Raw genomic sequence first — 27,788 nt, forward strand, 5'->3', positions numbered from 1 at the left:
TGCAACGTTTTTATATAACATGTTTGATAGCGAGAAAGTAAGAGGGTGACGTCAATAGCACACGACTGTCAACCCCAAACAAAATCCCAGACACTGATAGAACAAACTGTTGATGGAGCTGATACCCACATCCCTCTGCATCTGTAGTCCTAGGTCCTTCTATAACACTCCTCAATCATGCTCCTGGCCCCCAGACACAGCAGATGTCCTCAGCTGTGAAGCCAAGGACTGTGTTGTCATCTGCCTGCTCTCAGTCAAAGAGACGAAGAGGCTGTTTAGGAAGAGTTTGGGCATCTCAGGTTCGGCATTGACAGTCTTAAAGCAGATGGAATGAATGACATGAGTCATTCACAGTTTCCTGACTGCGATGGTGGTCTATGCACTCAGGTGGCAACGGATCAAACCTGAAGTAGTTTTTCATCTAACTGGACAGTCTGGAGGGAATAAGAGAAGCACACACATACAAGCTCCACCAGTCCTATTGGTTGACTAGAATCCTAAAGAAGGAAATTCTCATGAAAGTCTAGGCAGGGGTATGAAGTCTCCAAGCACGGCAATCACAAGCCTAGTCAGTCACAACACACAGAGCAAAATGGAGGAAGACAATCCCTCACAGGGTCAGAAGCCTTGAGAGCCGTCTTCAAACGGAACACAGCTTTGGAAATCCTGAATTCAGAGTTCACTGCAATCATCTCAAGAAGGAAGATGGAGAGGCTACAAGGCCAGGTGTGGTAGTTCATGCCTTTAATCCCAGTATTTGGGAGGTAGATCTCTATGAGTTCAAAGCTAGTCTGGTCTATATAGTGAGTTCCAGATTAATGTGATGAGAACCTGTCTCAAAAAAAGGAAAAACAACACAACAAAAACCAAACAAACTAATCTAAGTATGGTTTCCAATGTGAACTGCTTCTAGAAAACTCTCCAAACCAAAACACAAGCCAGAGGTAGTAAGTCCTTCTATGAACAATGCTGTACCGGCATTACCATGCACAGCTGTGGACACTTGATGCCATCTCAGAGTCCCTAACACAAGAAGGCCATGGAAACAGCTGTAGAGCGTTTTGGTTTAGGGGTAAAAGCAAGAAACAGAAGCCTACATATTTTCAACACAAGCACATTTTTTTCTTCCCAATATTTTTTAAGTATTTAATTTTAGATGTATGTGTATGTGCTTAGTGTATGGCTGTACACCACATGCCTGCCAGAGCCTGCAGGTCAGAAGAGAGATTGACTGGATGTCCTAGGATTGGAGTTACAAGCAGTTGTGAGCCATCATGTGTATGTCAGGAACTGAACCTAGAAAATTTGTAAGAGCAGTTTGTACTCTTCACTGCTGAGCCATCTCTCCATCCCTGTACCAAGTATTTTTGATCCCTTACTGGTTGAATTGTTTTTTTCTTTTCTTTGTTTGCTTGTTTTTGGGTTTTGTTTTGTTTTTTTTTCAAGACAAGGTTTCTCTGTGTAACTTTGGAGCCTGTCCTGGAACTTACTCTGTAGACCAGGCTGGCCTCTAACTCACAGACATCTGCCTGCCTCTACCTCCCAAGTACTAGGATTAAAGATGTATGCCACTACCACTTGGCACTGGTTGAATTTGTAAAAGCCACATATATTGAGCAAAGTATGTAAGACTCTTGCCAATTTGGGGGTGGGGGTGGCTAGACAAAAACATTAGGTTAAAAAAAATTGAGGAACAGAAATAAGTAAGGAAGTGTGTGTGGTAGTACATATCTTTAATCCCAGTACTCTATTTGGGAGACAGAAGCAAGTGATCTCTGTTGAGTTCCAGGCCAGCCAGAGCTACATACATAGTGAGACCCTGTCTCAAAAAGCAAGCAAGAAAGAAAGAAAAAAAAAGAAGGAAGGAAGGAAGGAAGGAAGGAAGGAAGGAAGGAAGGAAGGAAGGAAGGAAGGAAGGTGTGTCAAAGAAATGGCTTAGTGGTTCAGAGCATTTACTGCTCTTCCAGAGATGCAGGTTCATTCCCAGAGGACATAACTGGCTGTGACTCCGGTTCCTTTTCTGGCCTCCACTGGCACCAAGACACATACATGAGACACGGACATGCGTAGAGGCAAAACCCTCATAAACATAAAATAAACATCAATAAATCTTAGAAAGGAAAAATGCTGTGGGACAACCCCTCTGTATGTTGTGAATATGTTTTATTACCATTTGTTAATAAAGAAGTTGCTTTGGCCTATAGCAAGACAGGATAGAGCTAGGTGGGAAATCCAAGCAGAGACACAGGGAGAAGAAGGGTGGAGTCAGAGGGAGATGCCAGCCAGCCGCCAGAGGAGCAAGATGTATTAGAACACAGGGAAAGCCAGGAGACACGTGGCAAAACATAGATTAATAGAAATGGTTAATTTAAGTTTTAAGAGCTAGTTAGTAATAAGCCTGAGCCATTGGCCAAGCATTTGTAATTAATATTAAGCCTCTGAGTGATTATTTTAAAAGCAGCTGCAGGACTGGGAAGGGCAGAAAAACCTCCATTTACAGAAAAAGAAATAAGGAAATGTTATTTAATGCAGCAAATCCCAGGGATGATACAGACAAGCTGAACCTGGTGGTACATTTGACAAATGCCATTAAAGACAACCAAATGAGAAATTCAATGAAACAAGAGCAGAGAAAATCCGTAAGAGAAAATGAGGGGAGGTAGTCACTTGGACTCAAGAGTTGGAGCACGTTTATTTTGCAAGTGTCCGCAGATGGGCCTCTCCCTTTTGCTTCCAGCATCAATCTGTGCGTGTTGTCTTTCTGGAATATAATATGCACTTTAATGGCAGTGGCTTAAGTACACAGAGAACGCACAAGGATAGAGAAAAATACAAAAATGCTCATGGTGACAGGCTCAAGAATATGTCTTCCTAATTTTTGTAATGTGCCAAACTGGGGTTCCTTTTAGTTTTTATTATTTTATTATGTAAATGTGGTTGTCCTGTCTGTATTTGTGCCTTGTGCCTGCAGAGAGCAAATGAGGATGTTGCATCCGCTGGGACTGGAGTTATAGTCAATTGTGAGCTTCCGGGTAGGTGTTGGGTCCTCTGGAAGAACAGCCAGTGCTCTTAACCAATAAGCCATCTCTCCAGCCCAAGTTTATCTTAATAGTAAGCACAGATGTCTTTTACTACAAGTGAAAATAAAGCAATTTTTTTTTATAAGCAAAGGACTAAGCTAACAGGATGAAACTCACTGCATGAGTAGTTTCATCCTTGGGACCCACGTGGTGAAAAAAGAGATGACTCATGCATATACAGAGTAAATAAATATAAAAAGAAGAGCATTTACTCTGTACTTACTGATTGAGGTTTTTTTTTAAAGACAGGGTCTTACCATGTAACTCTGGCTACCCTAGAAGTCACTATGTAGACCAAGTTAGCCTCAAACTCACAGGAATCCACCTGCCTGTGCCTGGGATTAAAGGTTGCCACACCCCTATGCATTTATAACAGGTCTTATAACTACACACTTAGAAGATTTCACCATATGTAAATTAAAATTAAATAAAAATAAACATGACGCAGTATTTCATACCATACTCAATACATTTAGTTTTGTCAAGACAAGACAAAGTATCAGAGAATGTATCAATAGGAATGCCCTTTCTTGTAACTTTTCTACAGTATCTACCAAACTTTAAAAACTTAAAAGTTGCGGGGCGGCAGTGGCACATGCCTTTAATCCCAGCACTCGGGAGGAAAAAAAAAAAAACTTAAAAGTTTTATGTGCTATGTCCAACAATCTTACTGCTAGATCATTCTTTCCCATAAGAAATGCTGTTGTAGCTGACCGGAGTTCATGGGAGCTCACAGACTCTGGACTGATAGCTGGGGAACCTGAATGGGACCAAACTAGGCCCTCTGAATGTGAGTGACAGTTGTGCAGCTTAATCTGTTTGTGGGCCCCTGGCAGTGGGACCAGGACTTATCCGAGGTACATGAACTGGATTTTTAGAGCCTATTTCCTATGGTGGGATACCTTGGCTCAGCCATGATGCAGGGGGAGGAGCTTGGTCCTGCCCCAACTTGGTATGCCAGCCTGTGTAGACTCCCCAAGGGAGGCCTTACTCCCTATGAGGAGTGAATAGAAGATGGGGGGAGTGGGGGGGAGTGAGAGAAGGGGAGGGAGGGGGAACTGTGGTTGGTATGTAAAAGGAAAGAAAAAATTTTAAATAAAAAAAAAAAAGAAAGAGAGAAAGAAATGCTGTTGTAGTATCATTTGTAACATCAAAACTAACCAAAATTAGGGCTCAGCCTGGTGGTACAGATTTGTAAGTCCAGATGCTTGGGAGAATGAGACAGGACTACCTGGGCCACAGAATTTAAAGCCAGGCTGAACACCTTAGTGAGAGAGACCTTGCCTCGTTTTTTTTTTAAAGAAAAAAAATGGGGGTGGGTGCTGTGGGCATGGCTCGGTGGTAAAGCATGCAAAAGGCCACGGGTTCCACCCCTTGTACCGAAACAAACAAACAAACATTATATTGTCCCTCAAGCTTTTGAGAAAAGTAGGAAAGGTGGGAGGAGTAATATTTCTTAGTGATATGTTAAACTGCCAAGTGCTAGGATGGGGTCAGAGAACACTGCACTGCCATGGTGACCCACGGGCAGTCAACAGTAGCACACTCACAAAGCTTTGCTGTAAGGACAGCCAAAAGAAAACCAACATTTACCTCCTACCTTGTAATTAATACGTGTCAAGACTGTACACGTTTATTTTCTAATCTACTTACTGAAGGGCTCTAAGCAGGCCCAAGCATGGCAACCATGGCTCTGGCAGGTCTTGCCCTTCCTCCATTCCCTCTTTCCTTCCTAAACCATTAGATGACATTCCTAAGGCTAGCCACCAAGGCCTATTCCCTTATTCGGCCACGTCCTCCTAAGGCTGACTACCAAGGTCCAGCTATCAAAGTATGAAAGTCCAGCAATCAAAAGCCTCTTTTGACACAAGTGACAGCTCATGCTGGCAAGGATGTAGAGCAAAGAGAACACTCCTCCACTGTTGGTGGGAGTACAAACTTGTACAGTCACTTTGGAAATCAATATGGCTATTTCACAGAAAACAAGGAATCCATCTATCTCTCAAGACCTGTAGCATGTACCCAGAGCATGCTCCATCCTATCATAAGGACATTTACTCATCTATGTTCATAGCAGCTTTATTCATAATAGCTAGAAACTGGAAACAACCTAGATGTCCCTCAACTAAAGAATGGATAAAGAAAATATGGTACATTTACACAATGGAGTACTACTCAGCTGTTAAAAACAATGACATCATGAAATTTGCAGGCAAATGGATGGAACTTGAATTATCCTGATTGAGGTAACCCAGACCCAGGAAGACAAATATATTAGCTATAAAGTGAAGAATAACCAGGCTACAATCCACAGCCCCAGAGATGCTAGGTAACAAGGAAGGCTTGGAGGAGGGGGTGAGGGGCGGCACAGGACAAGGACTTCCCTGGGAAGGGGAAATAGATTTTGTGGGCGGACCTAGGGCAGGTGGGGTTGGGAACAGGACAGATGAAGTGACGGGGAGTAAATACTGGGAGAAACAACTGGAATTGGGGGCAAGGTGGAAACCCAGTACAAGCAAAACTCCATGGAATCTACGAGAGTAACCCTAGCAAAGACTCCTAGTGATGGGGACACGGAGCCTGAACTGGCCATCTTCTGTAACCAGGCAAGGCCTCAAGTGGAGGGATTGGGACACCAGCCCAGTCACAAAACCTCTGACCCACAGTTTGTCCTGCTTACAGTGTTCTGGGACCAGAGCCTAGCAGAATCCTCAAAGAAGCCAGAGAGACTTCATCCAGCAACGATAGGAGCAGATGCAGAGTCCCACAGCCAAACATTAGGCAGAACTCACGGAGTTCTGTGGAGGAAGAGGAGGAACCAGGGGGGTCAGGGACACCAAGAGAACACAGCCCACAGAATCAATTAACCAGGGCTCATGCGGGCTCGTAGAGATCAGGGACCCTGTAAGGGTCTGACCTAGGTCCTCTGAATATATGTTATGGCTGAGTAGCTTGGTGTTCTTGTGGGACTCCTAACAGTGGGAGCAGGGGCAGTCACTAACTCTTTTGCCTACTTATGGGACCCTTTTCCTCCTACTGGGTTGCCTCAGGCCTATCTATAATCACAACTACTTGGAAATCTGAAGCAGGAGGCTTACAAGTTCAAGGACTGCCTAGGCTACAGAGTAAGTCTGAGGCCAGCTGGGATACATAATAAGTTCAAGGCTAGTCTCGGCAACTTAATACCTTGTCTCAAATAAATAAATAAACAAAAATTAAGAGCTAGGGATGTAGTTCAGTGGTTTGTGGGAGCCCGTTTTCGGGTTCCTTGTGGCTTTACCCAGCATGTCCACATAGAGGATGATTAGGACCATGGGCCTGAGTGCAGGTGTCTGAGATGGTCTGCACTTGGCTGTGTTGGGGGAGGAGGTCTTTTGCTCCACTCCTTGGCATCTCTATAAATACCCTGGGGCAGAGACAGTCGGGCCCCATTGGAAAAGGTTCCAGGCCCTCTCGAGGCTATCCTTTATTTTCTGTTTATCTCCGCAAGATTCTCCTCAATAAATCCTTCTATCTAATAGTTCCTGCTGCTCGCACTCAAGAAAACTCTGGGGAGCTGTGGGGGTGGTGGGTAAACACCCCACAGTGATTGGGATATTTACCTAGCATATTCAAACCCCAGTACCACCAAAACAAAAATCCTCTGTTGAACAAAATATCCCCCAACTCACCTACCAGGTTTCTCAGTATAACCCTGGGAACTCAAGAGATGTGCCTGCCTCTGCCACCAACAGCTAGAGCACAAAATTTTCAAAGATAGTATTTTAGAAAAATACCTATAAAATCAAGTTTGCTCTCAGCTGGAATTTCTTTGTGGATTTAAACCTCATGCCCTCAGCACGGGACTTTGACTGGAAACCCGAGCATGTTAAAGTAGTGCTGGCAAGTTTATCAGTGCCTTGTGCAGTTGTCCTTCTTGATTCTTAGTTACTGCTGTTACCTGCTATGCCCGTTTAAACACTGAACTTCATCCTAAGTATCTGTACAGAAGAAAGAACACAGTTCACATAGAGCTCAGTACTCTGTGAATTAATTCTGTGTGCTCATTCACAACCCTCGGGACCAAGTTGGTCCACACTCTAGAGGTAAAGGGGTTTCTTTCCTGTCAGGTCTTAGAGCACAGAGTGATAAAAGTAGGGGTCAGAGCCCATCAGGACAGCAAAGCCCCTGTATTTTCCATGTTGCCCAAATACTACCACAATCAAGCTTTAATAACATCCTGAGGTAAGTGCTTCTCAAAACAGTTTCATCTGGTTCTAAAGCTAGCGTATGGGCAGCTGCACAGACTCCTTCTACAGGCATTAAATGGGACATGTGGTTTGAATGAGGACTGTCCCCTCTAAGAGCATGTATCTGAACACTTGGTCTCAGCTGGTGGCACTGTTGGGGAAGGTTATGGAACTTTTAGGACACATCTCTAGGGAGGGACTTTGACAGTTTATAATTCCAGCCCACCTCCAGTTTGCTCAGTACTTGCTGTGTGTAGTTGGAGATAGAATCTCTCAGCTTCTTCCTCTGACCACCTGCTACCACGCCTCTGCCATGCCTGTGCCGTGACTATGGATTCTCCCTCTGAAACGCTAAACCAAAACACCCCTCTTCCTTCTATAAGTTGCTTTGGTCATGGTAATATATCACAGCAACAGAGAAGTAAAATGCACCTGTACATATATTTACAATAAAAACCCAGAGCCAGACTCAGCAGCCATCTCAGGCACAGTCAGCTCAGCCCTAGCCATGAGCTTGGCCCAGAGGAGTGAAGAAAAATGCTTGAGGCAGACCGATTGGAAAACTCTTATGCTGAGAAATTTCCACCCTTACCCGTTGTTACTGGGTAAGTTAGTTCAGCATCAGCATTTACCAGTAGGCTAGAGGTAAACAGGCACAGAAATACCAGAATCTGACCTTCAATAAGCCATCGTGAACCTGCCTTCCCCCCTCCCCCCATTTTCAGAAACACTAGTCTTTGGATGGATAGAAAAATTTTAAGTGATTAAAATATGAATGAAGAAATATATGTTTCCTTTTTAAAAACAATGTATGCAAGGTCAAAAAAAATATAATTTACCAAAATAAACCTTTGTAACCGTCAGAAAAGAGGCATAATGTAGCAGCCACCACTAAAGATTGTTCAAGAGGTATAACGGGGTGGAGGGTACTGAGCCTCCGAGGTCCTGAGTGCTTGCTGCCAGAGCCCTTGTGAAGCAGCTGCCAGGTGTTTGTAATTATAGCCCTCTTCTAGCCCCCCACAAGCACCAGCACACACATGGCATAACTCACACAGACACATAGACATACATAAAAAATAATGTTTAAAGTAAAACTAAAAAGTATATGGATAGAACATGAAACTGTAAAGTCCTTTAAAAATGGCTTACTTATACTTAAAAATAAGTGTCCCCGTCTTTGAAAAATGCAGGTTGTGCAATATAGTATGGTACTACCTTTGAGAGATATTAATTGCATACGTGTATTTGTATACACTGATGAGGACATACCTCAGGTTGCTTTCAAGTGGAGGAGAAGCATAAGAGATTGTGAGACCAAGCTGGGTGGTGGTGCTTCACACCTTTAATCCCAGCACTCTGGAGGCAGATCTCTGTGAGTTCGAGGCCAGCCTAGGCTACAGAGTGAGATCCAGGACAGCCAGGGCTGTTACACAGAGAAACCCTGTCTTGAAAAACCAAAAAGAAAAAAAAAAAATTGTGAGACTTTCCCAATTTACACAATTCTGAAGACTCTGAATTATTTTCTAACATGCATATGCTTCTTCTGATATAGAGCTATAATCCCCATACTCAGGAGGTGGAAGCTGGAGAATCAGGAGTTCAAGGTCAGCCAGGGCTACATGAGATCCTGTCTCAAAAAAAGAAAAGCTAAAAGTATTAGTTTTAAAAATAAAATAAGGGTTCCACAAGGGCAAAATTCAAAAATCACAATTAATAAAATGTCACTTTAGCCTATAAACTACTGAAAAATCCCGGAAGTACAAATCAAAGTCAAGTCCTCGACACTTTGCAGACGTTATATGGGGGAGTGTTTAATGCTGACTGGGAAGGTGAGTGGAAGGCCTGGCTTCCTCCTCCACTAGGCAAGGATCTGAGAGCAAACCACAGAGTTGGGTCACAAGTTCGAACACTGTACACTGCACTTCGAGAAAGGACTCTCTAGAAAGAGTTAACAGAAGGAACAGCACCACAAACCACCCAGGCCTGGACACTGAGCGAGCACCCTTCAACCTACAATCCCTTCCCCACCCCACACCCTCCAGTCACAAGGGTGGAGCAGACCAGAAGGACATCTGTGGGCATGGGGTTGTCCAACTCTCTCCCACACAAAGGCTTGTGCATCTATCTCTGTTGCTCATGGTAGGGTTGGTTAAGGATCTCTAATCAAAAATCCCAAATCTGATAACAAAAGTGCACAATTCCCATGAAACTTTGTTTAAATCATGAAACTATTTTAAAGTATTGTATAGAGTTACCTTCAGGCTATATGTATACTGAGTATAGAAAACATAAAATGAATTTCATGTTTAGAGCTGGGTCTTATCCCAAAAATCTCTCATTATATAAACTCAACTTTGAAAAAAGGAAAATACTTCTGGTCCTAACCATTCCAGATAAGAGATATTCAACCTGTACATACAGCAGTTGCCAATTTTTTATTTCACACAGAAAATACATAAATAATATCACCAAAAAACATGGAGTAGAAATAATACAAAATGATCCCCTTGCCATTTTACCAGACTTCCCATCAGTCACTGACTCTCCCCATCACTATTGTTCAGAGGCCAGAGGAATGGTGCCCCCAAGTCAGCATCCCTCAGCCCCCAGGTGGTGGTGTCAGTCTAGCAGATGAAACAGTAACCAGCTGACAAAAAATACCACGGCATGATCCAAACAACAAGAACCCAACACACTTCATTCGGATTAGAACTCTGCCTCTGAAGGCAGTGCACACTCAGCACAGTGCTAACGCTTCGTGCTTTTAAGGACTTTGAGGAAAAACACACCTTACAACTGGAAATCTGAACAGAACAGGAAAATCCCCCCCCCCCCCCCCCCCCCCCCCCCCCCCCCCCCCGAGCTGAGGACTGAACCCAGGGCCTTACCACTGAGCTAAATCCCCAAGCCCAGAAAATTCTTTTTGTAGTTGTTTGCTTGCTTTGAAGACCTGAAAAAGTAACAAGTGAGTAGAGAAAATATAACTGCCCCCAAGTGGGTACCTGCTCAACAGGCTGCTATTTCCCAACCTCCCACTAAGACTGAGAGAGCAAAGACAACTGAGTTTACTAACTCGCCTGCACAAGCTTGAGAGTATCTGGACCCAGTCTTGACTCCTTGGATCTTCTCTAGTTCTTCTAAGAACTGTGGGTGCTTTGCCCACCTTCGCAGGAAGTGTTAGAGTTCTTCTCACTCATTTGTAAGAGCTCCTCATAACTTAAGGACAGTAAGCCTTTGTTGTATTGCTATTTCTAACAGGAGATAAAGGTCATTTAAAAATATTTCTGCAGTCAAATCTAGTATCTTTTTTTAATCCTTTTAGCTAAACCTTCAGGCTTAGAAAGTCCCTCCAGGGGTTGGGGATTTAGCTCAGTGGTAGAGCGTTTGCAAGGCCCTGGGTTCGGTCCTCAACTCCGGGGGGCGCGGGCGGGGAGTCCCTCCAGTCTGAAAAACCAGAAAAGTAGTTATCATTTTCAGTTCAATACTTCTGGTCAATAATCAAATTTAAATGTTTGATAGCTATCCTTTAAAAAACAGCCAGTCATGGTGCTTTAATCCCAGAGCTCACTCTGTAGACCAGGCTGGCCTGGAATTCACAGAGATCCACCTGCCTCTGCCTCCAAGTGCTGGGATTAAAGGGGCACACCTCCATTCTCAGCATATAAATGTTTTAAATAAAAAATATCAATCTATGGGCTGGAGGTTAAGAGCAGGCACTGTTTTTCAGGGGACCTGGGTTTGATTTCTAGCACTCAGGTCAGGTGGCTCACAAGTGCCTGTAACTCCAGCTCCAAAGGGATCCAGCGCTTCTGGCCAGCATAGGCACCTGCACTCATGGGCACAGACAGCATGTTTAATCTACTATTATAAATGAGATAATATATTCTCATCTCTAGAAAAATGGGAGGTAGAGAAAATTAGGGTTTAATCATCCCAATTATGAAAATCTAAGTAATAAAAATACAATTTATATTCTTGGCAAAATCACAAAGTTTAAAAGTCCAATGGCAATTATCAAAGTCAAACTCGGTAGCACAGTGATCCTGCTTTCCCTTAATAAACTGCACCTTCCTCTAAACAGTCAACCTCAATCACACTGCAAAGGCCACTGTATGTGCACCACCCAAAACTTCCTAAAGCCTTTCCAGAATGTCTTGGCGTGATCAAAATTAGGTGATATGCACATTACAGTGACTGGGGTCACTATAGTGACTCGGGTCACTCCCCAGACCAAACACCTGGAGATGGTTCTGCCCAGAGCAGGGCAAATGAAAGGGAAGCACGGAGCCTTAGAAAGGCTGCAGTCCCACCCTCCATGGGGCAAGGGAGGACACAGAGGAGCTGGACTCACAGTCTGCTGGCAGCAGCTCACGGGCTGCTCAGGGAACAGAACTAGACCTGTCCGTCTCCTTTCTCAGGTGTCCGAAGTGGCAAGGTGCACTCTGGGACCTCAACAGGATGCAGTGTCCCGCTGGCACCTGAAAGCTACAAACAGGACCTCATAGTCTGAAGGACCAATACACCTTATTCCTATTAAAGACATGGTTCCAGAATGTAAATGTTAATGGAGGCTCAGTTCAAACAAAGCCTGACAGACAGCATCAGAGTCTTCTGGAGCTAGCATAATGAGGACAGTTTTGAATTTTGTTTTGTCATTCTACTGGAGCAAAAAGGATCAAATTCCCGGAAAAGCGCAAAGCTACACAGAGAAACCCTGTCTCGAAAAACCAAAAAAAAAAAAAAAAAGATCAAAAAGAGCACTCTAATATCAACCCCAGACAAACATATATGCCCCTAAGCCTTAGGGCCTAAGGGACCCAAACTTAGAACTGGAATGTTCAGTCTGGATATCACACCTGGCATCCCTCTCTTGTTCTGGGGTAACACCACAGCCTCTAGTCTACCTTACTTTCATTGCAAAAACAGCATTGAAAAGACTGGGGGTGGGTCGGAGTCATGGCTCCTCAGTTAAGAATATCACTGGCTGCTCTTCCAGAGGGCCCGGGGTTGGTTCCTAGTACCCACGTGGTGGCTCACAGCCATACTCCAGCAATTCCAGAGGATCTGATGCCCTCTTCTGACCTCACTAGGCACTAGGCATGCCTGTGGTGTATATACATAAATAGAAGCAGGCAAAACCTCACACACATAAAATAAACTAAATCTAAAATAAATGTATTTAAATTTCTAAGTTCAAGGTGGCAGCTGGTTTTTCCATGCATATTTTAGTAAACAACTGAATTTGAAATCTAAGGTATACTTTAAATAAAATCATGGTCTGAAAGATTTTTCTTCATTCTTTAAAAAAAAAATGAAATAAAACAAAAAAACAATTTTGAGGGGAGGAACTGTTTGTTCTGAAACAGGGTCTCACTACGTAGGCCTGGCTGGCTTCAATGTCACAGATCCACCTGCCTCCTGCCTCCCCAGTGCTACCAAAGCTCGCTAAACTTTAATATTTGAAATGTTTAATATTTGAAAGACAACATTTTTCTGTCGGGCAGTGGTGGCACACACCTTTAATCCCAGCATTCAGGAGGCAGAGGCAGGTAGATCTCTTGAGTTCTGCAGCCAGCCTGGCCTATGGAGAGCCAGGGCTACACACCCCTGTTGGGGGTTGGATGGGACACCACATTTCTAATTTGAAAACTAAACCCAAGAAAAATGATCTTCAAATAAAACTTATTTCTCAAATGTATCATAAAATCAGATTATAAGCGAAGCTGTAGAAACTAGAATGTTTTATTAAAATACTAATATCCTTGATATATATAAAAAGAACTATTATAAACCACCAGGAAAAACAGACTAAGAAAACGAAAACGAATAAGCTAAACAAAATACAAATGCAAAGCAAAATCATGAAAAGTGAATCAGTGACTGGAGAAACGAGATGGCTCCCTGGTTCAGAGCACCTTTGTACTCCAGCAGAGGACCTGGGTTCAGGAAAAGCCTGGCAGGCACACAGTCCACGTGCAACCCCACGACAGGATCCCCATAGAGGGCTGGTAGCAAGATTTCTTGATCCTGCAAGTTCCAGCAAGAGATCTGCCTCAGTAAATAAAGTGGAGAGCAACTGAGGAAGACATTCAGTCACAGACACTCACACACATTCATGTGCACACTCATACACACACTATACACGTGCAAATGATAATAAAAATCCTTCAAATTGCAAATGATGCCCCTTTCAAAAATTTAAATAACCAGAAAAATGCACATAGATTTACATAAAAGGCTAATCCCCACTGTATACTGTTCACCACAGCAAGAAAAGCGGGGGGGGGGGGGGGGGGGGGGCTCAGAAGCTAAAGACTCCACAGAAGGATTTGTCATGTAAATTGTGGTGCATTCCAACAAATAAGCTGTTAAAAATCAAGTTTTAAAGAAGTATTTAGTCACATTCCCACTTTAGAGTGCTAAAGGCTTTGGTTTTTTACTACAAGCATGGACATGGAGGTAAAGAGGACAACTTGTCAAAGCTGGTTCTCTCCTCCACCACGTGGGCCATGGAGATGGAACCCAGACCATCAGCTTGGTAGCAAGCACCGTTACCGGCCATGCCATCTCACTGGTCTAAAGAAGTTTTTTTTTCTGTCTGATCTCTGTGTTGGAAGTTACGCATAATGGGTGCATTTATACACATACACAGAAATTTTACTTTCACATATGACGTGCAACCCTGAGTATTCAGTGAGTAAAAGCAATAGAGCTACTGTACCACAAGCCTCACAGTTCATTATTGCAGAGCAGAAGGATGCCTGTCTCACTTCCAGAGAGCCCTCCAGTCATTCTGACCAACAGCTCCAATGTTCTCTACATGACAAGTCCTAAATATAGCTTCAAATCTCCAGTGTATTTTTCAATCCATTTCGGATTACAGAAAAAAAAAAAAAAAAAAAAAGAGTGTAGAGAGTCAGATTTCTGAGAAATGACACCCTCTAGGGACTGCTCTATCTCTGCTTTCTATACAGATCAAGGACAACTCTACATACCCATGAGAACTCAATTTGCAAAACCATTTAATTTATTGGGAGAACAAAGTCAGCAACGTTGGTGCCACACTAAATTAAGAGATGACAAACAGCCGGACACGCTGGAGCACGCCTTTAATCCCAGCACTTGGGAGGCAGAGGCAGAGGGATCTCTGAGTTCGGGGACAGCCTGGTCTACAGAGTGAGTTCCAGGACAGCCAGGACTGTTACACTGAGAAACCTTGTCTCGAAAAACAAAACAAAACAAAAAAAGAAAAACCACAACAACAACAACAAAACCAGAAGAAGAGCTGTGAGACAAAGCAGAGAGCTAGTCCCTGCAGAGAGACAGAGGCTCCGCAGCAGTGCCCTGTGCTCCCTCCACTCCGGGTACCAGTCAGAGTACCAGTCAGCTCTGCCAGGGCGGGGCGGTCTGAGCTTTAGTTCCTTCAAAGCACTGGTTCACCCCTGGCTGCACACGGAATGATAACTCCTGAATACTCTTTAAAACTCCACTACTCTACTGAATGCTGAAACTGCATCTCAGATTCTGGGGTGAGACCAAGCACCCACAGTTTCTCCAAATTCCCCAGGTGATTTCAGTTTGCTTTTCAGTTGAGGACCACTGATTTCAAGCATCTTTTTTCAAATAGATAATGAACGACCCATGAGGGGATGGGAGAGGCGGAGAGGATAAAGCAATGACCGAGGGTCAGCAATTTTTTTAACTTTAATTTTCTTTCCTTTTTTTTTTTTTTTTTTTAAAGTAATTCTTGGTACTATAACCAAATCTGATCTACCAGTTCCATGCAATCACTATCAAAATCCCATCTGCCTTTCTGGCAAAAGATGACAGACTAATCCTGAAATTCACATAAAAACACACAGGTCCAAGAATAGCAAAAGAACAAAACCAGAAGCCTGCTTTTTTCCCAGCTTCGAAACTGAACAGAAAGTTATGGTAATTCAGACAGGGTGGTATAAGGACACACAACGCTGGCAGAAGGACATACATTTGGATTAATGGAATATAACAGAGAACCCAGAAATAAATCTTAACACAATTTAACAGGGTAGAGACTAGTCTTTCCATCGAGTGGTCCGCAGACAACCTGAGCTCATATAAGACTTTCATATGAGATGCACAGTGATACAGATAGATATCTCGATGGAAAGTGGGTCAAAATGAAATCTGGAAAATGTATTTTAGGAGATGATGGACACAGAAAGACGTAAGTGTGAGATTTCAAATGTGAAAAGAAATTTTAAAGAGAGTTTAAGGCATTTGGTACATCAACCTAAATCAGTACTGAGCAAGTAAACTCAACCTGTAGTTGATGGTCATGAGTAATATAATAACACAGACAGATTCCCTGCCCAGTCCACCTCCTAATCAACTCGCAGCTCTGCAATAGCGTCTACAGTGGCCCCTGGATGGAGGTCGAGGGGAAGGAAGGGAGCGCGTGCACACCAGTGACTGGAAAGCAGGAGGAACTCACAAGGGGCTTCAGAGATGACCCTGAGAGCCTCAGCAGCAAGGTGGGTGGACCAGCTGAGAAGAGGGGGAAAGAGCAGGAACCTGGGGCTGCGTACATGCTCAGTCTATCTGCACATGGAGACGAGACAAAGACCCACAAGACTTCTCTGAGGCCGAGAACATTTTCAAAGACTGACATAACAGTGCAAGCTGCCACACAATATAATGGCATGGGCTAAAATCCATCCCTGGGATGGACCTGAAGAGAAACAGAGCTCATCTGATTCCTCCTGGCAAAAGTGTAGAGTCATCTTCAATTTAGCAGGGAGGGTGAACTCACTAGAGAACTACCACAGTGACCAGGACAGAGCCTACCAGGATCCTAAGAAACACGACAGGGCTGGCAAGATGGCTCAGCAGGGTAAGTCACTTGAGCCGAGCTTGCTAACCTGAGTTCAAGTCCCAGGACCCACATGGTAGTAAAAACTGACTCACCACAACTTGTTCTTGTAGCAAATTTTAGAAACCCTCCACTCTGCCTAGGGCTGGCAGGGGCCAGGGTACAGGTCAACAGCAGAGCCTCGGCAGCACTTGTTCTGGTTGTTCTGAGGTAAAGTCTGTGTAATTCAAGTTGGCTTTGAACCTTATATTCCAGACTGGCCTAAGCCTCAGCCTCCCAAACACTGCGATTACAGGCGTGGCCATCCTTCCCAGCAAAAGCATTGTTTTAAATATAGAGCTAGAGAGATGGCTCAGTGGTTAAGAGCACTACAGAGGATCTGACACCCTCTCCTGGCCTCCACAGGTACTACATGCAAGGGATACACAGACATGAATACGGAAAAATACCCATACACATAAAATTAAATTTAAAAACAATTTTAAGACAATAAACAGTAATTTATTGACCTTGTTATTAAAAAAAGTAAAGAAACTATGTTTGTTCTCTTCATGGAAAGAACAAGTCAACATTATAAAGATGCTTTAGGTAAAACATTATAAAGATGCTCAATGGTAGAAGAACTCTTACCTGGTATGCACACAGTCCTGGGTTCAATACCTATCAAAACACACACACACACACACACACACACACACACACACACACACACACACACACACACAGGTTGACAAGACTCTCTAAACTAATTTGTGTTTACACTTAAATTGTTCTAAAATCTTAAATTGAAAAACACTTGACTGCAAGAGCAAAAAAGAAAGGAAGGAAGGAAGGGGAGAGAGAGAGAGAGAGAGAGAGAGAGAGAGAGAGAGAGAGAGAGAGAGAGAGAGAAAAGAAAAACACTTGAGCCCAGGCATGGTGGTGGGTACCTTTAATCCCAGCACTCAGGAGGCAGAAGTAGGTGGATCTCTGAGAGTATGAGGCCAGCCTGGTCTACATAGTGAATTCCAGAACAGCCTGAGCTACAAAGAGAGACCCTGTCTCAAAAAGAAAGAGACACAGACAGACAGACACTTGAGGCCAGGGATGTAGCTCAGTTGGTAAATGTTTACCTACCGTGCGTGAAGTCCTCATAATAGATAGACAGATAGATAGATAGTAGATAGTAGATAGTAGATAGATAGACAGATAAATGGCCATAAAAACCTGTGTATGGTGGCCTGTGCCCGCAATCCTAGCACTCTGAAGAGGCAGGAGACTCAGGTGTTAAAGGTCATCCTCAGCGATACAGGCCAACCAGGACTACATAAGACCCTTTCTCAAAAGAGCTTAGGTAAGATGGCTTGGCTGGAGAAGGACTCGCCACCGCGCCGGACAGCCTGAATCTGACCCCTAGGACCAATGGTGGAGAGAACCAGTTCCTTCAAGTTGTCCTTTGACCACCACACGCACAACTATGACAGGTGTGTACACACACAATTTAGACGGGGAGGAAAGCAAGGCAGACCGTGCACAGAGGTGGTTCCGTAAAGAACGGAAAGAGGGAAAACAGAGCACCATGGCAGGTCCACGGACTTAACGCGGTGGGTAAGTTCAGTGGACAGTGTCGGGAAAAGAAACTGGGGGAGGGTCACCTTACTTCATATTGCACTCCAATACAAGTATCTGATTAATTACAAACGTTAAAAACCAAGAGAAAATGTGAGTTAATAGTTATGACATCTTGGGTGTAGAGAAACTACAGAAAAGATTTTAAATCAGAATTAAAAAATCTACAACTGTAGGACAAAAATGAAAATGCTATTTCTCAAGCAGAGTGGAGGGAAGAGCAAGCGTAACAACACTAGTGAGAGAGAGGAGGACCGAGTGTGACACTAGTGAGAGAGAGGAGGACCGAGTGTGACACTAGTGAGAGAGAGGAGGACCGAGTGTGACACTAGTGAGAGAGAGGAGGACCGAGTGTGACACTAGTGAGAGAGAGGAGGACCGAGTGTGACACTAGTGAGAGAGAGGAGGACCGAGTGTGACACTAGTGAGAGAGAGGAGGACCGAGTGTGACACTAGTGAGAGAGAGGAGGACCGAGTGTGACACTAGTGAGAGAGGAGTGAGGGAACGGAAAACAGTTCAGTGGTTTTTAGGTAAAACGACTTGAAGAAAACGTCCTCGTCCTAGATCCTTGGGCACACTCACACGCCCCCGCATTGCACATTAGTGGAACACACTGCGAAGCAGCAGCATGAAGCTGAGCTCGTGATAAAGGAGATGTGTGAACTCAGAGATTTGGTCAGCGCCGATGACACCTTCCATGAAGTAGGGCAGCAAACTTTCCCTTACAAGGGGCCAGACAAGGAAATACTTTAGTCTTGCAGGTTACATGGTCTACAGCAGTGGTTCTCAACCTTCCTAATGCTGCGACCCTTTAATACAGCTCCTCATGCTGTGGTGACCCCCAACCACACAATTATTTTCATTCCTACTGATAACTATAAGTTTGCTACTGTTATGAATTATAATGTAAATATCTGACATGCAGGGTATCTGATATGCAAACCCCCAAGGGGTCTTGACCCACAGGTTGAGAACCTCTGGTCTCGAGTAAGCATGTCCATGTTGCAACAAAACTTGAGAACCAGCATCCTAATCACCTAGGAATTTGCTAAAAATGCATTCCCAGGTCCCACCCTGACCTTCTGAATAAGATACCAAAGTACTGGATCTACCACATTAGACCGGGAAAAGGTGGTGGCCAACCCCAGCCAGGTGATATACTTTTGGAGACAGCAAGGGATTTTGGCCAGCACTGCAGGAAACAGCCAAATGAGGCGGAAATCCAACTCTTGTAGAATGTCTGAAACATTGCATTTACCATCAAATGCAAGAAGCAAGCTGTGCTTTCAAGTCCAAACAAGGCAGAGAGAGAGCTGTCCTAGAACCATACACAAATGAAATGTCCAGATTGAAAATGCTCAGACAAGGGCTGGAGAGATAAGATAGTTCAGTGGTTAAGGGCACTGGCTGCTCTTCCAGAGGTCCTGAGTTCAATTCCCAGCAACCACATGGTGGCTCACAACCATCTGTAATGAGATCTGGCGCCCTCTTCTGGTGTGCAGATATACATGCAGGCAGAACACTGTATACATAATAAATAAATAAGTCTTAAAAAAAAAAAGAAAAGAAAATGCTCCGTCGATTTGAATTAAGTCAATAAATCATGTGTTTATTTACTTGAGCAAAGAGAAGCCAGCTTTAAAAAAAGAGAGAGTGATGAGGTGGGGGTGAAGCGCCATGGATAATTCCTACACTAACAAAGAGTCCATAACCTGGGGTCTGTAACAGGCAACAGTAGAACCCCAGACTTAAAGAGGCAAGAGAAGGCCTACTACAGCCTCCTCCCAGTCCATTCATCCTGGACTTTTCTAGAATGTACATCTATTTTAGGCGGGGGGGGGGGGGGGGGGGGGGGGGGGGGGGGGGGGGGGGTTGAGACAGGGTTTCTCTGTGTCCTGGCTGTCCTGAAATTCACTCTGAAGGCCAGGTTGGCCTTGAACTCACAGAGATCCACCCCCCCTTCCCCTGAATGCTGGGATTAAAGGTGTGAAGGTGTGCATTAAAGGCGTGCAGCACCACCACCCAGCTTAGAATGTACATCTAAGTAAGTCACCCATTCTAATCACCTTCTGGTGGCTTTCCACCGCACTGGTGTGAAAGGCGCTTTCGATTTCATCCATCCCGCTTTTAGCTGCTCTCGACTGTACTAGTGTGTGCCCCTTCCTCCTATGGTCCTCTCCGCTTTCCCCTCTGCTCACCACGATCCCTCTGATCCCTCCGTAAGTGCTGCTCCCACCCTTCCAGGCAAACCCTACCTTCAATCTCAAATTCCTGGTGAGCATCCTAGACTAAAAGGCACAGCAGGATTATAGTCTAACATGAGTTTGGCAACAGACTCAAGGGACTCTGCTCCTCAGGGGCACTATGACCATGAACAAGCAGCTGAAAACTCCAAACCCCAGCATTCCCCACAGTAAATGGGCACAGTTAAGCCCACAGGGCTGTGACTAAATTACAGTAGTGACACAATGCTGGGCACAGCACCCAGCACACAAGCAGCTACCGGCTTCTCTGCCCTCTTCATAGCACCAGGAACAAGATCTGGAAATGGAGTTCCATCTCTCAGTGCCCAGAATTTCTGGGGCCCTCTGAGAATTCAAACTCAGTAGTTACCCTGGAGATATGGACCAAACAGACCAGAATCACCCTGTTGGTTGTCACCCTAGCAATAGTGACCCCAAGTGCCCAGCATATCACCTATACCTATCAGCACGAACATCATTCCACGGCCACTTCATGGGCTAGCTGCCTCGCCCTCTAGAGTCCCTGTTATTGCTTAGACAGGTTCCTACAGAGAAGTGAATCTTATTTAGCTGTGTTCACTTTCAACTGCAAAAACGGGAGGACTCAACTCTCTAAGAGTCACACACATATTTTTAAAAAAGGCTAGGCTAAGGAGACAGCAGTTGCTAAGGAGAATTCCTGGGGCTGGGTGGCCAGTCAACCTAGCCTACCAGGCCAGCTCCAGGCCACTGAGAGACCCTGTCACAATAAAAAATAAATAGTGAAGCTGGGCAGTGATGGCACACGCCTTTAATCCCAGCACTCAGGAGGCAGGGACAGGTGGATCTCGGTGAGTTCGAGGCCAGCCTGGGCTACAGAGTGAGTTCCAGGACAGACACCAAAACTACACAGAGAAACTCTGTCTCAAAATACATACATACATACATACACACACACACACACACACACACACACACACACACACACACACAGAACATACATGAATGGTGGCTGGAAAATAGCAAAGTAGTTAAGAGCATGGGCTGCTCTTCCAGAAGACTACAGTTCAGTTCCTGGCATGCACATGGCTCCTAACCCCTAGCCCCAAAGGCAGAGATGTCTCTGTGAGCAGAAGTGGTCAGCAGCACTGGCTGGACACAGTGCCCACCACCCCCAACCCCAGGAAATAAACACACCAGGTTACCACACTTCTGTCCCACCTTCAGCAGTCAAAACACACTTTCTGGGAAGATGGCTCAGTGGTTAAGACAACTGGCTGCTCTTCCAGAGGACCCATGCACCCACATGGCAGCTCTCAATCACCTGCAACTCCAGTCCCAGGGGACCTGATGCCCTCTTCTGGCCTCCAAGAACACTGCATGCACAGATATACATGCAGGCAAAACACCTATCCACACAAAATAAAAATAAATACGACCTCAAAAAAATAATAATAAATGTGGGCAGTACCTGAGACACAACACTCAAGGTTGTCCTCTAGTCCATACATGTGTATAGACAGACAGACATTTGTGCGGGGGCAAACACACACACACACACACACACACACACACACACACACACACACACACAAAGGAAATGGTCACCTTCCTGGTAAAGGGTGTCATCTTAATGAGATGCCCTGGAGAACTAGACAGAAGTCTAGACACCAGATGTTTTAGAAGAACCTACGAGTGAAGGAAGCTTTCCTAACCAGGCCCTGGAAAAAGCTCCTCTCCTTCATGGAGTAAAGTCCCAGGAGGGCTACAGACTGCCTAGACTAAAAGAGAATTAAGCTAAGGGTGCTTAGAAGATACCAAGAAGATTTACATTTCCAGACAGGAGGAAATCCCATCCGCCTCATTTCCCGACTTGGGCTGACAGGCTGGCACCACAACTTCACACACCCTGAACTTGGCCCTCGGGCATCTCAGCTGATAGCCACTTTCTGTCCAAGCGTCAGGCCTCTCTGTTGTCTTCCTCTATCTATCACACTCTTCCTCCTCTCCTTTCTCCTTTCTCTCTCTTGTCTCTAACCCTACCTCAGAATCCATCGCTCTTCATTCTCACTGTCTCCCCAGAGTAAATCACCCTGGTTTGACCTACCTACAACCTGAGGCCTGTTCTATCCGCACCCATTCTCAAACAGCAACAGCTAGACTAAGTGTCGCTGCTACAAGTGGAACCGGGGCGAGAGGTGGAGCTCTGTAGTTAAACACCTGCTTAACATGTCAAAGCCCTGGGTTCAATCCCCAGCATGAAAATTAAAATGATAAACCTATCCGTACTCTGTTATGGAGTAAACTGTTTCATTCTCCCAACCAAATCCATATACTGAGGTCCTAACCCCTACAATGTGCTTAAATTCAGAGAGAAAGCTTTTAGGAGATAATTAAGGTTACATGAGGTCTTATCTAATACGATACGTAAGAAGAAAAAGGCTGGCCCGTCACTCAGTGAGTGGTACGTGAGTGAGCACTCAATGGGAAAGTGACTGCCTATGAGCCAGACAGAACACTCTCATCAGAACTGTAAGCCAGAACCTTGACTTCGAACTCCCTGGTCTCCAGAACTATGAGAAAGCAATGACCGGGTCATTCAACAGCGGTGTGAGCAGACTTGTCCTTTCGGCTCCCATCCCCACGCTGCCAGGCTCCCCAGGTCTTCTAAGATCCTTTGGAAATCCTACTTTCCGCCTCCTGCACTAGACAGTGCCACACTCAGAAAAGCAAGTGCCACGAAACTCTCCACACAGCAGCTGACTCTAAGAATACTGCCCTGCAAAGAGCGGGCACTCAAACGATGCACTAAGTGTAAATGCCTGGTGGGCAGGAGTCCTGTAAGCCCCGGGCTTTGAGGCCAGTCTGGGCAACACAGCAAGATTCAGAGCCAAGGGTTGGAGAGATAGCTCAGAGGAAGAGAGCACTGGCTTCTCTTCCAGAGGTCCTGAGTTCAATTCCCAGCAACCACACGGTGGCTCACAACCATCTGTAATGAAATCTGGTGCCCTCTTCTGGCATGCAGACATACATGCAAGCAGAACACGGTATACATAATAAAATACAATAAATTCAGAGTCAATATAAATAATGAAAGGTACAAGCTGAAAGCAGACCTTAACATGAAACAGCCAAGAACCTAGAACCCGTGACAAGATAGAAACAGCAGAGAATGATGGATGATACCAGAGAGTGCACAAAGAAAGGGCTCCTTTAAACCCAGAGGCAGTAATGGAGCCTTAACCGGAGCAAGAGTGACAGAATTAAATGATACAAAGACACCACCAGCTCCAACACACCTTCTGAGCAGAGAGCCGGAGAAGCAGCAGGGAAAAAGAATGAATGAGGCACCAAAAACTCTAAGGCCTGTGAACAGGTGGAGGGAAGCCTTAAAAAGCATAAGTAAATGAAACAAGGTTTTCAAAGCTTACATTTACAGGTTCAAAGTGCCATATAAAGACAAATTACTGGTGATGACTCAATGTTCTGAACCAAAATGAGAAAAGTCTTTAAATTGCCAGTGGGATCAAATCCAGAGCCCCAGATGGAGCCGGAAGAAGAATATGACAACAGCCGACAGAGTACGCCCATAACCAATAGACTAAACCTTAGACTGCTTGAGTGCAAACACCTTGGTTTAATTCAAGAATGGTTTGTTCAGTCCTAGCCGGCACCTAATTAATGGAAGAATGGGTGAATGGATGGGGCAGGCTACACTAGCTTACCCTTGGGACAAAAAGCTTACTTCTAAAATGTTAAGTCTACTAGACTGCTACACAAGTGAGGTAGGCAGTATGGCAAAAACCACCTAAACCATCCACAATGCTCTAATCAAATCTTTTTTTCTTTTAGTTTTGAGATAATTACATTTCTCCTTTCCCTTACCTTTCCTCCCTCCAAACCCTCCCATATCCCCTACCCTACTCTCCGACAAATGCATGGCCTCTTCTCTCACTAATTGTTATTGCATGCATATATGTATACAGTCCTACACAGAACCCACCCAGTTACTTGTGTGTTTTTCAGGACTGACCATTTGGCACTGGATAACCAGTTGGTGTGCTCATCCCTGGGGAAGGCGACCTCTCCCGTTCCTAGCTTTCCTCAGCTGCCTACAGTTCTTCATGTACAGTCGAGGCCTACCAGGCCTCCCCATCCATGTTGGCATGTCCATTGGTGTCCACGCTTGTTCAGTTCACACTGGGACCGTCATACCGGTTCAGGTACTCTTTTTAAATGTATGTGTGTGTGTGTGTGTGTGTGTGTGTGTGTGTGTGTGTGTGTGTGTGTGTGTGTGTGTGGTTTCCCGGAGTATATGTCTGTCCATGTGTGTGCAGTGTTCACACCACAGAGGTCCAAAGAGGGTATTACATCCCCTGGGACTGAAGTTAATAGATGATTGTGAGACACCCGTGGGTGCCGGGAATTAGACCCAGATCCTGTTTAAAAAAAAAAAAAAAAGCAGCCGGGCGGTGGTGGCGCACGCCTTTAATCCCAGCACTCGGGAGGCAGAGCCAGGCGGATCTCTGTGAGTTCGAGGCCAGCCTGGGCTACCAAGTGAGTTTCAGGAAAAGGCGCAAAACTACAGAGAAACCCTGTCTCGAAAAAACCAAAAAAAAAAAAAAAAAAAGCAGCCAGTGTTCTTAACTCCTGAGCCATCTCCCCAGACCTCTAGTCAAGACTTCATAAGTTTTTGCTTTTTTTTTTTTAAACTTTCTGCTGGACATGGTATACACCTTTAGTCCCAGCACTGAATGTGGCGGATCTCTCTGACTTCAAGGCCAGCCAAGGCTACAGAGCAAGGCCTTGATTCAAAATGAATGACTGAATGAATGAAATGCTTTGCGTTGTTTTACAACACAAAGGGTCTTGCCCTTCATCCCAGCTGGTTTGGAACTTGTCAGCTTCCCACCTCCACCAGCTGGACTGAGTGGCTAAGATTATACATTTACATTACCACACCTAGCTTAATCGTTTTTTTAGTAGAGGTTTAATCTCAGTGTAATACACCACACTCAGAAAACTAAATACCAGGCAACTATCTGGAATGAGGGAGAAAGGGCACAACTTTAATCCGGGACTTAGAAGCTCTTGGTGAGTTTGCCACCAGCCTGGAGCAAGTTTCAGGTCAGCCAGGACAGAAAGAAAATAAAAAACAAAAAAACCTGCCACTACGACAAATTCCTCAAACACCTACTCTCTTTATTTGCTTGCTTGCTTATTTATTTGTTTGTTTATTTATTTGGGTTTTTTATTTTTTACTTTTTTTTTTTTTTTTTTTTTTGAGGCAGAGTTTCTCTGTGTAGTCCTGGCTGTCCTTAACTTGCTCTGTAGACCAGGCTGGCCTTGAACTAAGAAATACACCTGCCTCTGCCTTCGGAGTGCTGGGTGGAGTTCTGCCACCGCCCTGGGAAACACCTACTTTCTTACAAAAATTACTTCCCACAGTAAGAAAACTGGGCAGGGTAGGTGGGGTGGCAATGCCCTGGTATAAAAGGAAAGAGCCAGTTAACAGTTATGCAAAGGACACTGTCTAGAAAGCAAATCCCTCATGCCTCGATGTCTGGCTGGAAATACTCAGTGTCTCCTTTTAACTACCAGATGTATCATGAGCGCACTAACACGGTGCACAGCCTCAAGTGCCCAAAGCTATTAACTTCTGGATGAGTTGAGCATAAAGAGGAGTTCTACATTCCAAAATGACCCTGATAAGGTCAACTATAACCCAGTACTGAATCCTGAACTTAAGAGGAAAAGGCCTCTCATAAACTTCACCTGAGTCAAACGCCTTAAAGGAACAGGCCAGCAAAGTCATATACTAAGATGAAAGGCAGATGCAGAAAAACGGAACAGGTGAGGCCTGAGCCCAAGAGCACTCAAATACAAAACCTAGAAAGGTTTCAGCCACCTTGGTTCTAGCCTACTAGACTGAGGAGGAAACTGCCTGAGGGAAGTCACATGGCCAGTTAATGACAGCTCAAGCCAGGCTGTCTCTGGACTCAGATCCCAGATCCTCCTCACACATCCCTGGCCGCCTTCGGTCAGAGGACCCAAACGTCAGAAAGGATAGCATCTTCCACGTCCCATTTCCTAGCGCTGCAAAAATTAGACTATCAACAGCTGCTGCAAATGCCCCATCCCCAGGAAGCCCCCAAAGGTAACTTTCCTCCCCTTGCACTTGCCCTCGCTTACCCTGTGCGCTGACAATCAGGAGTTTCCCACCAGACCCGATCGAAGCCCCTCATCCTGAAAGAAGGCCGAGTTCCTATAGGCTACCCATCTAATGGGACATCTCCAGCCAAACGATGGAGACAATTCTTCACCTTCAAGTTATCACACTCCAATGTCAATTTCTCTGTCAAGAGTGGCGGCAACAGGGCGACCGGGGACCCCTGGGGGCGGGGGGGGGGGGGCGGAGGCCAGCGGGAAAGGTCGCAAGGTCGGAGCCGCGGCATCTAAAATTACTCGGTGTCGCCTCCGCAAAAGAGGGAAGGAAGCCAGACTGGAAACCGCACCACCATCCCCCGCCCGCCCCTCCGGACTGACCCTGAATCCCCGGGGCGCCGGGATGCGGGGCGCACCACCTGGGGAGGGGCGCACAGCAAAGCCACGCAGCACCCCGAGTCCACGGTGGCCGTCTCTGGGGGGGGGCGGGTGGCACCCGTGAGCGCCCGGGGACGCACGGCCTGACGCGGCAGCCAGCCGGGGCCCCCGGGCCGCGCGAGCCGGCGTGGGGGGCGCAGGCCGCGCCGCGGGTGGGTGACAGCGCGCGGGGGAGCCGCGCGGGCCGGCCTCGTGGGCGCGGCGGGCGGGCAGCCCGGGGGCCGCCGGCAGGTGCGGCCGCTGACCCGGCGCGGGGCGGGGAGCGCGGCGGCCCGGCTCTCACCTGCCCCGCGGCTCGCTGGGCTCGCGTCTCGCCGATCCGCACCGCTCGCGCCGCAGTGCCTCGCCGCCGCCTCGGGTCCCCGCGGCAGCCGCCTGCAAAATGGCGCCGCGGAGGGGCGGGCCGGGGGCGGGAGCGGCGCAGCCGCCCGCCCGCCCCGCGCGCCGGCCCCTCCCCGCCCGACCCCCGGCTCCGCCCGCGCGCCCCGGGGGCGCTCCGCCGCAGACCCTTGCCCGCACACCTGCTCCGAGGCCGGCCTGGGAGGCTCCGCCGCTCGCCCGGCCCCTTGTCCAGAGCCCTGCCTCCAGCCCTGCAGGAACCCCCCGAGCCCTGCGGGGCGCTGCGGGGTGACAGGGAGCGGGTGGCAGTGAGTGCACCCGGCCCCAGTGGGTAAACGTGCTTTAAAGCAATTTCCCGGCTTATCCAATTGGGCCGTCACAGGCTTCGGAACTCACCGGGGAAAGAGAGCCTCCTGGCTACCGTGCTGACGCGGGAGGAGCAGACACCACCAGGCTTGATTTCTCCGGGGCGTGTGTTCTTCTGATAGAGCGGGGTTGAGGGCAGCCCGCGAGTCTGTGTTTCTCAAGTGCCCTCGGGGGATGCCTGCTTGGATGGGCGCTCAGGCTGTTGAGTCGAGAGGCCATGTGTCAATAAACCCATAACGCCGAGGCTGGGCAGAAGGCCATTAAGACTCACTAGCTGGGTACCACCCCCAGAGGTGATGAAACCGGGGGTTTGAAGTGTGGCTTCAGAATTTGCATCTCCAGTAAGTTTCCAGGTGATGCTGCGGGGCGGTGGTCTAAGATACTATCTTGTGAGGCACTGAAGAAACCGTGTCCTTATCTCCACCAAAACAAACAAACAAACCCCTAATAATTAGCCCTTTCTTCTGTCTTCCATCTTGAAACGCTGTC

The 27,788-nt window shown here is 46.1% G+C and overlaps 1 protein-coding gene across 5 annotated transcripts in view; it reads right to left on the bottom strand.

The window, feature by feature from the left end:
- Slc23a2 (solute carrier family 23 member 2) overlaps positions 1-27,528 on the bottom strand; it is a 95,713-nt gene extending 68,185 nt beyond the window's left edge. Inside the window, exons 1-2 of one of the 5 annotated variants that reach the window (XM_052722413.1) lie at positions 26,878-26,956; positions 11,661-11,794 (exon numbers count right to left, since the gene is read on the bottom strand). The gene's annotated coding sequence lies outside the window, so the exon portion shown is untranslated. Of the gene's footprint in view, positions 1-11,660; positions 11,795-26,537; positions 26,560-26,877; positions 26,996-27,115; positions 27,223-27,329 lie in introns of those variants that run through there. The other 4 variants (XM_052722412.1, XM_052722414.1, XM_052722410.1 and 1 more) reach the window with 4 other exon arrangements.
- Between the last annotated feature and the right edge of the window lie 260 nt (positions 27,529-27,788).

The sequence above is a fragment of the Peromyscus californicus genome, unplaced genomic scaffold, assembly GCF_007827085.1.
Source record: "Peromyscus californicus insignis strain IS unplaced genomic scaffold, ASM782708v3 Scaffold_7__1_contigs__length_154581171, whole genome shotgun sequence".
Taxonomy (NCBI): Eukaryota; Metazoa; Chordata; class Mammalia; order Rodentia; family Cricetidae; genus Peromyscus; species Peromyscus californicus.